The sequence below is a fragment of the Helicoverpa zea genome, chromosome 26, assembly GCF_022581195.2.
Source record: "Helicoverpa zea isolate HzStark_Cry1AcR chromosome 26, ilHelZeax1.1, whole genome shotgun sequence".
Taxonomy (NCBI): Eukaryota; Metazoa; Arthropoda; class Insecta; order Lepidoptera; family Noctuidae; genus Helicoverpa; species Helicoverpa zea.
In genome coordinates, this window is record NC_061477.1 from 3,824,317 (window position 1) to 3,840,469 (window position 16,153).

The following is a 16,153-nucleotide window of genomic DNA, read 5'->3' on the forward strand; positions in this document are numbered from 1 at the left end:
TTAAATACCGATTTGCCCTTTCAAACCATCCTTTGTCTGTATTTCCAATACTCAATTTTTCATTTAACCTTTTCCATCTCATAACTGAATTCATACGTTCTGAATAAAATAAAAAGTAAACAATGGAACTCTATATTGAATCAAATAGATTGAACACATCGATATGAAAATAAAAAGTTAAATCGGGCGGGTAGTCGGCGAAAAGTTTAAATTTCCGGACGCTCGGGCTCGCGGCCGTCATTCTGTGATCGACACGCGAGCGAGTAGGACGTGTCGCGGAAATTAACTTTAACGTTCACGCGTATCAGATTGGCGAGATAGTGGACCAAAAAAAAAATGCTTTTTCAATACACTATCGTGCCAATTGGATCGCGATTCTACAGTGCTTTTAACTATTGTTTTTTCTTGTTATTAATCTAAAACTCGCCGTATTTTAATTGGAGTTTGCTTGAACTGTACCTAAACTTGAAAAAAAAATGGTGTTTCTTTCCAAGTAGGCAGATATGTCTTGTATGATCAAATCGAACCAGTAAGTTCCTGAGTATAACAACAGTACAGATAAGGGAAAATATGTTTTCAAGGTGTTTGAAGCTTTATGTATGCTGATGATGCCATTTATATTTCAAGGTATTTGTATGTCAGGTACGGTCGTTAGATGCTTTTACTTGCGCTATATACAGCACAAATACAATTTACTGGTTGTGACCTTAACCTGAGGTAGAAAGTGTGTTTTCTCTCAGCTGCAATGTACAGTCAGGAAAATAAACCTTTAATGTAACTACTTCAATTTTAATACTTACCTTTACCTTTTCACCCAGTAAAAAAATTAAGACCAAATTAGTGTGTGAACTGATTATGGGATGTGCGGTGTTTGTGATATCTTTCATTCTTCGAATATTTAATACAGTTCATTTTTAGGGTTCCGTACCTCAAAAGGAAAAAACGGAACCCTTATAGGATCACTTTGTTGTCCGTCTGTCTGTCTGTCTGTCTGTCAAGACCCTTTATCTCAAGAACGCGTGGACGTATCAAGCTGAAATTCACATGAAATACTCAGGTCTATTGCCCCTTTAAGCTGTGAAAATATCAAACTTCTACGCCAAGCCAATCAAAAGATACAGCCGATTTTGTCGATATTTTCAACTTTTCGACACTCGCAAAGGAATCAAAACCTACAGGATACTTCCCGTAAACTCAGAGTCTTGAAATTTGGCACGAAGCATTGTCATATAATGCAAATATAGGAAAAATTTCGAAAATCTCATTTTTTTAGTTAAATAATATAAAAAAAATATTTTAATAAAATGAAACTTACTACCTTATTTCTCACGAACGAATAAAGGTATTTATTTGAAATTTATACCAAATACCTAGGTCTATTGTCCCTTTAGGCAGTGAAAAAATGAAACTTCTAAGTTAACGCGATCAAAAGATACAGCAGTTATACCGACACCTTAGACGAATTTCCGTCACACGCTAGGGAATCAAAACCTACGAGGTACTTCCCGTGAACTCAGAATCTTGAAATTCGGCAAGAAGCAACGTTATATAGTACAGATAAAGGAAAAATTGCGAAAATGATAAATTTGAAGGTACATAAAATATTAAAATATTATTTTTGCTTACATGACATAAAATATTTTTTTAATAATTATAAACTTACTACCTAGCCTTTTTCACATGAACGCGTAGAGATATTAAAGTTGAAATTCATACCAAACACTTCTTAAATATAATTGCCTCTAAACTGTGAACAATTTTAAATCATTCAAAGGTCATTGGGCACCTTAGTATGGAAGCCATACCCACGGCGGATACGAACGAAATATAGCACAGTATAATGATAAAGGCTCTGATTTACTATGGCATTAGTCGCATCAATGTGAACCATGGGAATCTAGAGAAAATCAGGTGTAAACATCAAATATTTTCCTCATTTCAATGGGGAATTTAAACGACCAAGTTTGACGGATTTGAGAAATCATTTCTTTGTAGTGAAAGAGTATACTCGCCGTTTATTTCCATTGTCATCAGGTCAGCATCTGATGATGAAAATCCTGAGAAATCGAGGGCAACTATCAGAAATTGTAGGCATGCATAGGATTAAAATTTGATTCTCAGATGTATGTCTGGTGATATTATCAAACAGTGAAGGTTTAGAGCTTACCTGATGATGGAGACGTGAGAAAGTCGAGAGAACTAATCAACGGTATGTTTTAGTTACGTCGTGTTTGGGCTTATATTATTCGTATTGACGAGAACTTTTCACAAAATTTAAAAATAAAGACTTTTTACAAAAAAAAAAAAAAAAACAACTTCTAAAAACAACAAGAAAACTGTTTATATGCATCGGTCTAGATCTCGGTGGTTAAATAACTATAGATGCATCCTCTAGACACCGACTTCTAGACCGATGCATCTAACATATTTTTTAATTTCTTTCTTGCTTTTGTTTTCTTGTTGCTTTTTTATATGTTTGAAGTTGGATTTGTTTGTAAAATGCTACAAAATAAAATAAAGCCGAATTTATAAAACAAAGAAAGGGACAGAATTACACTTTTGTCAAGGCGCTAGAAACGTAAGGCCAGCAGCCCCGAATCCTACTCTCTAGCAGTCGTTGTTACAATTCGACAGTTATAAGTCTACAGGCAGTTTCGAAAAAAACCTGAAACTGGGGCTCGTTAGGTTAGGTTAGGTGATTAATCCCTTAAAAATAAAAGATCCCATTAGTAGTAAATTCTCATCACCTAAAATAAAATAAGCTCCAACACAAGGTTAGGTAAGTTACGTTATAAATTGTTAAGGAGTTCCCATAACTATATCTGATCTTAGCTATCGATCCCACAATGGCAGTCAAACCTATCTATGTGGAAAGTCTTAGTCTCGCCAATACGAATAAAATAAGCCCAAACACGTGGTAGTTGCAACATACCGTTCAGGAGTTCCCTCGACTCTCTGTAGTCTCCATAATCAAATCAGCTCCAAACCTTCACTGTTTACCAGTACCCTCAAAAATACACTCACATGTCTGGTTTTGACTCGATGCGTGCCTACAATATTCAAGATAGCCCTCGATTTCTCAGAGTTTCCAGATCCTTATCAGATCCTGGTCATCCGAATTGGCATCTTCCTTCTTTATGAAAAGTCTTTAACCCTAGATAGATAACCATATTTCACTGTACACTAAAGATAACCATACGTCGATTCGACGTGCGAATGTTTGAGTGAGCATATTTTGGATTATGTATATACTATGTTTATAAATGTGATACTATGTTTTAATATCTTTAATTATATGTTGATAAAATGAAAAACATTAGACTTTATTTATATTTTTATTAGAAAAAAGAAATTAATTACAAAACAAGATAATTCTTACTTTTCGAAACATAAACGTTTAGCAATCTTTCCATCAGTCTTATAATTTATTGTGTAAACTTTTAAAAATCATTTTTTTTTAATCTCTAGAATATAACAAATTAAAGTAAATCACAATTTTTATTCATTTTAGCATGCAAGGCACTTAGGGCAGGCGCTAGACTTGTGCTCTCCACAAATGAGATTTGTCTTTGTCTTTGTCATCCTTCTAATTTTTGAAGAACAAAAGGCAGAATATTTCCTTTTTTTCAGCTCAGGTACACCTTCATGTTGTGTGGGAGGTTTGGCTGGTCTTTTTGGCAGTATACTACTATTTATTTCTTTGATATTTATCGGCAAAATATACCATTTTACGCCTTGTCTACATCCATGGGGTAATCAGGCTACCGCTGAGTTTCTTCATAAAATCTCTGCGTCCCAGGGGTTTTTCTTTCTTACAAATCATATTATCAGCAGCAGATACTCTGCCACGTGTTCTGCCTTACTCGCCGTCCAACGATGATCGCTTTTGCCACTGAGAATTTGACGCTATGGCATGACAATACAACTCGTCATAGTTAGCGAAGCACTTTCAGAAATTTCAGGGTCATTTTCAGACATGTCTTCAGCATCAGTGTTTCCCTTCACTGGTGCACTGTTTTCAAAGTCTTCTGCATCACTCTGTACTTCATCTTCTAATAAACAGTCATCAGTTTCACTGTCCGACACCTCAATCTCTTCATCGCTTGTTTCAAGCAACAACCGACAGGTTGCTGCATCGTCTGCACGGTTTCGTGACGTCATAATGTAATTTTTATCGTGGCCTATAACAAATAAAAAAAAAACGAATAAAAAACATGTAAAGGACAATGCTATTCTTTGTATGGAAGTTGGGCTCAAGTGTTGCCCACAGTAACTGCATAGTGTATTATGTTCCATAGGCTTATATTAGGTCCCAGACCAAAGCATTTTGAAATCTATCCCGGGAGTCTTGAGAAAAAATGGTTTGACTCTTATTCAATATTACATAAAATAAGCTTACGAACTCTTAACTATTCCACTTTTATTACCTTAATTGAAATGAATTATATTCATTGACAAATACGAGGGATTGTACACGACAACTTTTTTTTAACCGACTTCCAAAAATGGAGGAGGTTCTTAATTCATTTGTATTCTTTTTACGTTTGTACGTGCATAACTCCCTCGCTTACCAACCGATTTCAACAATTATTTTATTGTTTGAAAGGGCTTACTTCCTTTGTCATCCGGCCCAGGGTCTGGTGATGGAATCTCTAAAAAAATCGGGAGCGACTCTCGAAAATTGTAGACATATATCGAGTAAAACCTTGTCATTCGGGTATATGTCTCAGACACCACAAAACAGTGGAGGTTAAGATCTGACCTGACAATGGAGACGACAGAGAGACGAGGGAACTCCTCAACGTATCTACTAACTACCTCATGTTTGAGCTTATTTTATTCGTCTTGATAAGATTTTTCTAGAAGATAGCTCTTAGCGCAGGCGCCTTGTAGATTTAAACCGTAAATTCAAAAATATTGCGGTAATTGCCTTTTTTTCAGAAAATCATTGTCAGTTCTTATTAGAATCCAACGCTTTTAGAATTTATCTGAAAATTACAGTAAAAAAAAATAACCCATTCCAACATTTTCCAGTACTGGATCCTGACAGCGAGATCCTGAGCATTCAGATTGACTATATACATATGAGTAAGACTTATTTTTCAGAAAAGTCTTATCAGATTAATTTCTCGGGACCCCTGGGACCGATTTCAAAAATATTTTGATTTCTTGTTAAGAGTGAAGTAAAGAACCTATTTTGACCACTCCCACTACTGGCCAAATGCCATAGGCTTTGTAAACAGACTGTTCATGTGGAACATTTAAACCGGTTTTCCTCGGGACCCCTGGGTTCGATTTCAAAAATATTTTGATTTCTTGTTAAGAGTGAAGTAAAAAACCTATTTCAATCACTCCCACTACTGGGCAAATGGCACAGGCTTTGTAAAACGACTGTTCATGTGGAATATTAGAAACGGTTTTTCACCCGGACCCCAGGGACCGATTTCAAAAATATTTTAATTTCATGTTAAGAGTGAAGTAAAGAACGTACTTTGACCACTCCTACTACTGGGCAAATGCCAAAGACTTTGTTAAGTGACTATCTAAGGAGAACATTTCAACCGGTTTTTCTCGGGACCCCTGGGACCGATTTTAAAAATATTTTAATTTCATGTTAAAAGTGAAGTAAGGAACCTATTTCAATCACTCCCACTACTGGGCAAATGACACAGGCTTTGTAAAGCGACTGTTCATGTGGAATATTAGAACCGGTTTTTCTCACGACCCCAGGGACCGATTTCAAAAATATTTGGATTTCATGTTAAGACTGAAGTAAAGAACCTATTTTGACCACTCCCACTACTGGGCAAATGCCAAAGACTTTGTTAAGTGACTATCTAAGGAGAACATTTCAACCGGTTTTTCTCGGGACCCCTGGGACCAATTTTAAAAATATTTTAATTTCATGTTAAAAGTGAAGTAAGGAACCTATTTCAATCACTCCCACTACTGGGCAAATGACACAGGCTTTGTAAAGCGACTGTTCATGTGGAATATTAGAACCGGTTTTTCTCACGACCCCAGGGACCGATTTCAAAAATATTTGGATTTCATGTTAAGAGTGAAGTAAAGAACCTATTTTGACCACTCCCACTACTGGGCAAATGCCAAAGACTTTGTTAAGTGACTATCTAAGGAGAACATTTGAACCGGTTTTTCTCGGGACCCTTGAGACCGATTTCAAAAATATTTTAATTTCGTGTTAAGAGTGAAGTAAAGAATCTATTCCAACCACTCCTACTACTGGGCAAATGGCTCAGGCCTCGTAAAGTGACTCTTCATGGAGAATATTTGAACCGGTTTTCCTCGGGACCCCAGGGAGCGATTTCAAAAATATTTGCATTACGTGTTCAGAGTGCACTAAGGAACACCCTGGAACTACTCCCATTGCTGGGCAAACTATGAGCCCAGACCCTGGCATTGTCCTTTATTCTCAAAAAAAGACAATAACACATTTTCCCAGAAACAAAAAACGAACACTAAAGATAACCATACGTCACTTCGACGTAACGGCTCTTTCACACGGCAGTCCAGTTTTTTGCAGGATACCGTTTTTTGCAGGATCCCGTTTGATCGCAAAAGATATTATATGCTAGTGTTCACATGAGCAAACCGCATGCAGGATCCTGCAAAATGCTGTTCCCGTCGATTTGTGCGATTCGGTTTTGTCACTTGAAACTTGATCGTTCGTCCAGTAAAAAGCGGGAATCCTGCAAAAACGGACGCTGTGTTCACACGTAGTTCAGTTTTGCAGGATACAGTAAAATGCCGGTCCCGCAAAACTGGACTGCCGTGTGAAAGGGCTGTAAGGTAGGTAAATATTGACAAAAGTATTGCACTTACCGGGGCGTTATGGGTATGTCCTACAAGCTCCGACGGCCGACTGAGTTGACAGGAACGGGCAGGATAATAACGCGAAAAACAAATGAGTTATAACGATTTTTCAATATCGATTACGTCGTTTCGACGTAGGTTATCTATCTAGGGTTAACAATAAAAACTAGCATTGCAACCTGTACAATCCTCTGAAACTGCTTGTCTTTTATATTTTTCAAACGATCCTGGACATTCATCTCCATGGAATTTTAATAAAATATTTATATTCAAAGAAACGTCATACCATTCTCCACGATTTAAAACTACTTTGATTCGTGTCCGCCACTTTTTACAAAGCGGGTCAGATATGCCCAATGACCTTTAAGACATAATTAGTTATTTTCAATCGGATTTCTGAATGATAACTATAAAATGTTGTATATAAATAACTTTAATAAAATAACTTTTACAAGGTACTGGCCTACTATTTTAGTTATATTATAAAATAAAAAATATTAACTATTTTGACTCTCACGAAATTACCATAACTATGATTGTTCTAAACTGAACGGTTGGCGCGAGACTCACTTTTTATCTATACAGGATTTGTACGGAACCCTCGGTGCGCGAGTCCGACTCGCACTTGGCCGGTTTTTTTTGAAGATTGCAAAGAAAACTAAATTTTAGGAATTCCAATTAATAACTTTATAAGATCTTCATTAATTTATTGGTCCATCAACAATTTGCCACAACAAATGTGATATATCATTTCAAAAAAATCCATTAAAGTGTAGGTGTAACCTTTTTGCTACCGATAGTACCTAATAACATTTAGAAAGCTATTTTAGTATGTTATCGACTTCTCTCGGAGACTGTACACAGGTGTTATGGCGTACCTTAAACTATCTTGTTTTTGATAGTACTCTATGTAATGACTACATTAAAAGTGCATATGTAGACCGAAGTGGCTTCAAAATAGCTCCGCATTTCGGAACTAACCCTTTGGGCGTCATACTCGTGTGTGTTTTTTTTTATGGCATCCAAGGCCGATTTCGCAAACGGCAGTTGTTGTCATATAAGGACATCGGCCAGTTTACATAGGATATCACATATTACAATGCACGAGCATTTGCGCAGACACGAGAACACTCACCGTTCCGTCACTCTCATATCCCGATGGGACGGCAATCCGACACCACCGGAAAGAGATCAGGCGAAGGATCTTCATTTACGTGTTCATATTCTTAAAAATTTAAGGCTTTGTAAACTGTAGCTATACATATGAGTTGAATGCAAATGTGTTAAAAACAATATTCATTAGATAGAAAAATAACAGTGAAGTTCATAAAAAAGATGCAAGTGTTTAACACAAAACTAATTTACAAAAACAACCAACCCACTTTGAAATAATTCAACATGAAAATTTTGCAAAACGAAACGCTGTACTCTTATTTATCTATAATGATAATAAATTAGAGTTGTTAATACCTCTCTAATACCAGAATTATCATCTGACAGCTCTGTAATCTATGTAATTAGGGTGAACAAGACAGATAACTGTGTTTAAAGTATTATTTCATTTTAAAACGTTATGTTTTCGAACGAATGTCTGTTTTTCCTGACGTCTGAGGCGTGAAATGGAACGTGTTTGCGGTGAACATGCTTTTTCGATTAGTAATAAGTTTGTAGTATATTTTTTTGTTTTTTTTTTTTTTTTTGACGTTGAGTGTTTACAAGTAAAACAAAACATTTGTGTTTACACGGCCCATTAATTTTGTCAGTTTAGTTATGTTACAGAAATTATTTTTTAACTATATATTTTTCCGCCAGCGGTTTCACCCGAATTCCTTGGGGCTTACTCCGTGCCATCAGACAAAAAGTAGCATATACGACTATAGCCTTCCTTCATAAATGGGAGAAGGTTCTGAGATAAGTGCGTTTAAACAACTAAAAGAATCCTATCAGTTTCATTACAAAAAAAACTAAACTTTTCTAACATGATCGTTTAAGAGTAGGTTACTCATAAGTTCAGCAGACCACATGATCTGAGTGAGCACTTTCCAAAACAATGTGGTTCCGGGTACACATTAAAAGTTTACTCTATTTGTTTATTTATCTCTCGTTTCCAAGAATGAGAAGCCACAAGATTGACTGATTCGCTCAATCAAACACCGATTTTGTTTGGATTACTTACGCGGTTACTTTCTGGCTGCCAGCCAAAACTAGTAGCGTCAGAATTTACGTCAACACTGAAAGAAAAAGTTTCGTCAAATCAAATAAACTCCACTTCATTGCAACACTTCTTACTATCAAAAATTCATTCACTATTACCAAGCTGTAAACGTCGCGTCAGTGCATAAACATTTACCCACTATATTTTATGAATTCCGAGCAATTATTTCTGCAACTAAACATTAATTGAAGAAGCTATATACAATTCAGTGCAGAATTATTGGGCTACTATAATGTCACATAATTTGTTAAATAATTGATGTCAGAAATTGCAACGAGTATATCGTTTCTTAGTTGCGAATTTATAGCAGATATAATGATTTGTAGTAAACTGAGCATTGTAATAATTTAGTTATGTTCCGGCATTCTGCCAGGATTCACTCTCGATTAAGTCTGCGCCATTTCACTCGGTCTGTGCTATCAATGGCTGGTTTTTTGGCTCTAAAACAAGTTTTCGTAACATTTTCGCCGTGTAAAAATGTCCGTTGAATTTTAGGTAAGTCTATAAAATGGATTTATTGTTGCAATAGTGTTATCCTACTAACTTTAAATGTCAGGTATTTGATGTTACCTACAATATATAAATATTTTTACTAATATTAAAAAAGCAAAACTAACTTTGTTTTTCGCGCTGTTAGGCCAAAATTACAAACCAATTAAAAAAAATTTGGACCACGCATAAATAATCTAGAGCCAGATAAAAAACATGAGCTAATTTTTATCCAGTTCCGGAAAGTACATACTTCCCTCAGGACGCAGGTGGAACCGCGGAAAACAGCTAGTACGTAAATAATAATGAACATCAAAATCCAGACCTACAGTACAAATAAGAATTCAGCACGAATTTCTTTCTTTCATTCGTAAAAAAATAACCTTGACATCTTTAAAGCAGTTTTTTAAGAAAAAAGCCCCCGACTCAGCGACTGTGAAATAAAGGGGAAGCTCCATTAAACCCTGCCAAAGGTTTTCATTTTTGTGTCTTTCATGAAGAAAACTTAAAAATTCGCTTTATCATTTTAATGATGTACCGTGGTATACTTCTGGGTATTGATTTTGGGTGAATGCTTTTATTTGGGAAAAAAGATTTTGTCTTTAATTGTTGCTTGAGATATTTCATCTTAATTTGAAGAAAAAAGATAGCGTGAACGACTAATGATACTTGTTTCATTTAAATATAGTATTAGGATGCGCTAGTTGACAATCAGTTAAATTAAATACCTTTATTGAACTGTCAAAACCGGTTATTTATTGACATCATGGATTTTTCGCATAAAACTGTATACTTATTTCTAACATGATAAACAAAACTGAAATTGTTTTAAAATGTTGTATCATTAAATATGACAAAAGATTTATTTTTATACCCAATAGATAATAGAATTTTGCACAATTTTAAAATAAATTACTTTTTATAAGATAACGTACCAAAAAAAGCCATCTCATTCAGCAAAATAGTGGAAAATTACTGCAAAATACGTGTGATAAATAGTTTCATCATCCACAGCCCAGATTGCAATAATGATAAAGTAATCAAGAAGAGTGTACATTAATTATCTGATAAGCTAATCATTATGCAGCCGTTTGATTCAAACTGTAAATACAATTAATCAATGTTTGTTTGTTGCTAAATTCGCTTTAATCTCATATCTTAATGCTGAACATGTGGTAAGTGAAACCTATTAAAGTAATTACTGTTAGGAAATGTATTTTGTGTATTTTGGATGTGTATTAGTTGTTTTCGCGTCTCGGGGGAACTTCTTCCCGTTCTAGCCTTCCTCGATGAATTGGCTATATAAAACTGAAATATATTTTTTAAATTGCTCCATAGTTTCTGAGATTAGCGCGTTCGAGCGAATAAACATTTCAGATTCATAATATTAGAATAGGTAGATACTTAAATGATCAGATATAAGGAAAGCATGTCATGTAGATTATCACACTCTATTTAGGAGCATTTAATATGCTTTAGAAATAATTAGAAACAGACCACAACATAAATACATTCCAAATATTGATCTGTCAGCATTTTTCTACGTATATGTATGTCACCCACGTTTTTAGAGCGATAATAATCTAACATTCTACATACGAACACAACAAAACTTAATTATGATGTTAATTAAAACAGTTCCATTACTTTGATTAGTATGAAACGTAACGTAAATAAAAGTCATTGCGGAGTCAACGCACGACCGATAAAATTCTTCCAGCCACGAATACTAATTTTCGTAAGCCATAATTCATTCTAACTATATGTCACAGTTGTTCATTTTAATATTATGAGAATAGGAACAGTTTTTAGACAATTTTTTAATGATTTTTCAGATGACTAAGTACGTTTATTTAAAAACACACACACACACAGTGCCTAAAAACGAAAGTCTTCAATCAGTGCGTCCTACCTGTCATGACTTACGGAGCCGAAACGTGGACGGTACGGCTGGTCCACAAGTTTAAAGTCGCTCAGCGGGCTATGGAAAGAGCTATGCTCGGCATTTCTCTGAGGGATCGCATCAGAAATGAGGTAATCCGTCAGAGAACCAAGGACATCGACATAGCCCACCGAATCAGCAAGCTGAAGTGGCAGTGGGCTGGCCATATTAGCCGAAGAACCGATAACCGTTGGGGTAAACGAGTTCTAGAGTGGAGACCACGCCTCGGCAAACGTAGTGTAGAACGTCCTCAGACACAGTGGAGTGATGACTTGCGCAAGACGGCTGGCAGGAGCTGGATGCGAGAAGCCGAAAATCGATCTCAGTGGCGTGCACTTGGAGAGGCCTATGTCCAGCAGTGGACTGCGATAGGCTGATGATGATTTAATAAAAGGTTTTATCGCTAGATATGACCGCACATTTTTTTAGTATTGAGATGCGGAGAAGAGTTTCAAAATATTTTATATCTCCTCTCTCATCCTAGTTTTCTATTGTGTTTTCTTCTTCAATACCTTCCTATCTGTCGTCATCTCACAAGTAACGCTCATTGCAGTATGTTACGTTCCATGTTACGATTGAAATTAATCTGTTTTATGGACCATAATTTGCGTGGTAAATATTTATGACTGCCAGTGTACACTTGTATTGTGCTTATTTCCTAACCATCGGAGTTCGGTTATTAATAACTAGATGTCGCTAGCTCAGCTCCAATTTCATAATTTATGTTCGCAGTCAAACAATTAAAATAATTAGCACTATTAGAATAGTGTGATAGATTATTGTCTTATAATTTAGTTAATTAGACCACGCATCTGATTGGATCGAGGAAGCTGTGTAAATCATTTTGTAATGGCCAGTTAAAATGACTGCGATTATAACTCAGCGGAAGCGTTAATTTTATATTTTATAGCCTTTAAAAATTTGATCCAAGTTAATCTTCGAAGTTGCTCAAATTAATTTGGTTGGTTGATTTTAATGGTTTATGGTTTAAGTCGTTTGAAAGTACAGAGTTTTCATAAGAAGTTTATTAAGAAAAAGTGTTTTACAGAATCGTAAAAGGTAATCGTTATCCATAATGAGAGGTTAGTACCCGACCTTCAAAAAGGCATTTGCAGCCTGCAATATGCCTTTAAATACTATATTGTAGGTATTGATTGGTGTATAATTTGATTAATCCCTACATGTTAAGATCGGCTATTTTTTACAAAATATTTCTAGAGATAGGATTTTCACAAGAGCACAAGTTACGTTCATTCATATCTTTAGGATAGGTTATTGAAATCAACCGTGAATCAACCAAGAGAGCTATCCCGGAATAAAATCCCCATTAATCAGAGTACAGGATATGAAAGTGTGGTGATCAGTTGGCATGTGACGAGACAATGGCTGTTTTATTTAGGGGACGATATTTAGACTGTGCCAAACTAAGTGGGCCAGAATGTTGGGCTTCGAATGGCGTGTGGTCTGGGTGGTAAGCGGTAGCGTGGTTTGAGTTTAGGATTTTTTTTATTGTGTGGATAGGTTCTTATGATTCGGTGTTTGATTGTATTTGTTAAGTCCTTTTATAACTGGAATGAAAATTCGCAAACAACTTATTTATCATTAGCACATTATTGGACGAAAGTGTCGCCCGCTGTATTTCAAGAAAAGATCGTATTATTTTAAAAAATGTCAGAAACGCACTTTCCATTCCTCTGGTGTTGCGTGGGTGCTAGTAACAGCTTATCATCGGATGTTACATGTCTTGGTTTGCCTCCTTATCATATGAAAAAATTACAACGTGTTTCTTAATTCATGCAGTAGAACTTAACCACCCAAAACAAAAATGTGAAAGACTGCCAAGTTCGATAATATGGGAATGCTTCGCCTATAAAAGAAGTGAGATCTGAATAAGTACCAAGTTCCATACACATACCTCAGTTAAAAATAGTTACTTTTTAATGATGTTACTTGGAAAGTTTTCATACACCTTGTTATAAACCTACTAAACGCAATGAATCAAGTATTTAATTTTCTATTAAAACTTGCCAAGTAACATCATTAAAAAGTAACTATTTTTAACTGAGGTATGTGTATGGAACTTGGTACTTATTCAGATCTCACTTCTTTTATAGGCGAAGCATTCCCATATTATCGAACTTGGCTGTCTTTCACATTTTTGTTTTGGGTGGGATTTCATTTATTTTTGTAAGGTTGTTTATTTTATTTTTTTCTTATGATGAAGTTAGTTAAAGGAATGTCTCATTTATACTATCTTTTAGATTTTTTAATATGCACTATGTTTCTTACAAAGAAATGAACTAGGTTAACTAAATGGACTAGATTTACCAACTGACTGACATGACATGTTATCATATATTATGTTCGTGGATCAAAGTTACACATTCGTTATTTTCGAAAGTGATTCACTCTTGGCCGTTTTCAGATTTTTACTTTACTTTGACTAAATACAAACCTTTGTAACGAATTTCAGATCGGTACGACCATTCGAAGATATATCATATAAATATAGATAAATTTAGTTCGTTTTAGTTCCTTAGGGGTATACATTTACACCGGGTATAAAACACCTTCATTATTTTGAAACCGACTCACACTTGGCCATTTTCAGATTTTTCCCTTTACCTTGACATAAAGACCTACCTCCATGCCAAATTTCAAGTCAATACGACCATTGGAAGTGGTCTAGGTTTTTGATGAGTGAGTCAGTGAATCAGTCAGTCAGTGAGTGTATAGTAAAAATAGCGATTTTCTGACATCAATATCTCAAGACCTACAATAGGTATATTAATGAAATTTTGTATTTTAGATAAGTGAGGGGGTCTCAATAGATACTAGAAATTTGATATGCGTAAATAAAATAGATTTTGAGTTACAGGGGGGTCGAATTTGGCCCGAAATGATTCGTGTAATATAACCCACGGCCGGTGTGTCGCTTTTTTTGCTCGAACTTGGCGGACACACTGCCGTGTGTCTAGATGTTAATTGCAACCAACACAGCTTAACATTACGATTTTCCATATTCTCGCACATAAAAGGAGTATTTCATTATCGAACTACGGAACTTAAAAAACAGCCACAGAATTTCGTCAAACGGAAACAAACTTAAAACCGCTGTCACCCTTCTCAACCTTTACATTCTCATCATCACAACACAGAGGGCATTGTTATGTTTCATTACAATGTATGTGTCACATTATTTTGATTATAATGTTCCGTCACTGATATAATGCGCGCACGCACTGCCAAACCGGTATGTGGAGCGAGGAAGTGAAAGATATAGGGGTTGAATAGTTGGGTAATTGAATGCTAATTGTTTTGTAATGTCATTCATTTTGTAGGTGTAAATAGATTTTTGAGATTTATTCAAGTGTTGTGTTGTGTACTTTGTGTTACGAAAGAAAGTTAGCAGTATATTATAGAACTGAAAGACGGCATTGGCGCGTTTATTTTAAATTCTTCATATCTTCAAATTTTGATGTACATAGATGAATTCGTAAATAGTAGGTAGGTACCTACATGATTTTTTTTAATTATTGATTTTTTGTAACTTTCTTAACATAATGATGTTTACAATTCATACTTACCAACTGTCGAAACCCTCCATAATTTATACCAACCTCAAAAAAATTTACTAACAAATCGCCATCGCTTACGTTTCACACCGCAGCCAATCAAAACATTAAGCTTTATTTAATTGCATTGTCTTCGTCGCTCATGACAAATAAGACGTTAGACAATTCATTGTGTACTGTTCTCGACAAGTTTTCTAATCCGAAGTAAACCAAAAGAAAGTAGTGTTTTATTCATACATTCACATAATGTACAATTTAAATCACTAGCGGCCAACTGAGAAATGTAGTATTTTTAATTCCGAATTGAATGTCGCGTCTCGATATGTACAACGTTAAATCGCTACCGCTGATGACTTGAAATATGTCTATTTGTCAAATGTCTATCTGTCTATTTGTCAAAAAACATATTCATTTATTTTCCTTAAAGAAAGACCATTACTCATAACCTCGTAACCTAAGAAATAAAAATTCACTTGCTCTACCGACATCAAAGCTATTATTATATTTCATTCTGGGCCCTATGTAATGTATCATCATCATCATCAGCCTATCGCAGTCCACTGCTGGACATAGGCCTCTCCAAGTGCACGCCACTGAGATCGATTTTCGGCTGCTCGCATCCAGCTCCTGACAGCCGTCTTGCGCAAGTCATCACTCTACCGTGCCTGAGGACGTCCTGCACTACGTTTGCCGAGGCGTGGTCTCCACTCTAGAACTCGTTTATCCCAACGGTTATCGGTTCTTCGGCTAATATGGCCAGCCCACTGCCACTTCAGCTTGCTGATTCGGTGGGCTATGTCGATGACCTTGGTTCTCTGACGGATTACCTCATTTCTGATGCGATCCCTCAGAGAAATGCCGAGCATAGCTCTTTCCATAGCTCGCTGAGCGACTTTAAACTTGTGGACCAGCCGTACCGTCAGTGTCCACGTTTCGGCTCCGTAAGTCATGACAGGTAGGACGCACTGATTGAAGACTTTTGTCTTTATGTAATGTGTATTAAGATTTATAACAAAATAACAAAATAATTAAAAGAAACCTCCAGTTTCAATATATTTAAAAATAATTTAAAAAATACTTAATCCGAAAATGTTATTA

At 35.7% G+C, this 16,153-nt stretch overlaps 1 protein-coding gene and 1 long non-coding RNA gene across 6 annotated transcripts in view; one reads left to right on the plus strand and one right to left on the minus strand.

The window, feature by feature from the left end:
• The window catches only part of LOC124643126 (heterogeneous nuclear ribonucleoprotein L-like), a 441,770-nt gene that overhangs the window by 278,284 nt on the left and 147,333 nt on the right, over positions 1–16,153 (plus strand). The gene's annotated exons all lie outside the window — the stretch shown is intronic.
• Positions 3,322–6,980, minus strand: LOC124643131. The gene is made up of 2 exons (XR_006985877.1): positions 6,844–6,980; positions 3,322–4,181 (listed from the first exon to the last, which is right to left on the minus strand). It is a non-coding gene; the product is annotated as an uncharacterized LOC124643131 (long non-coding RNA).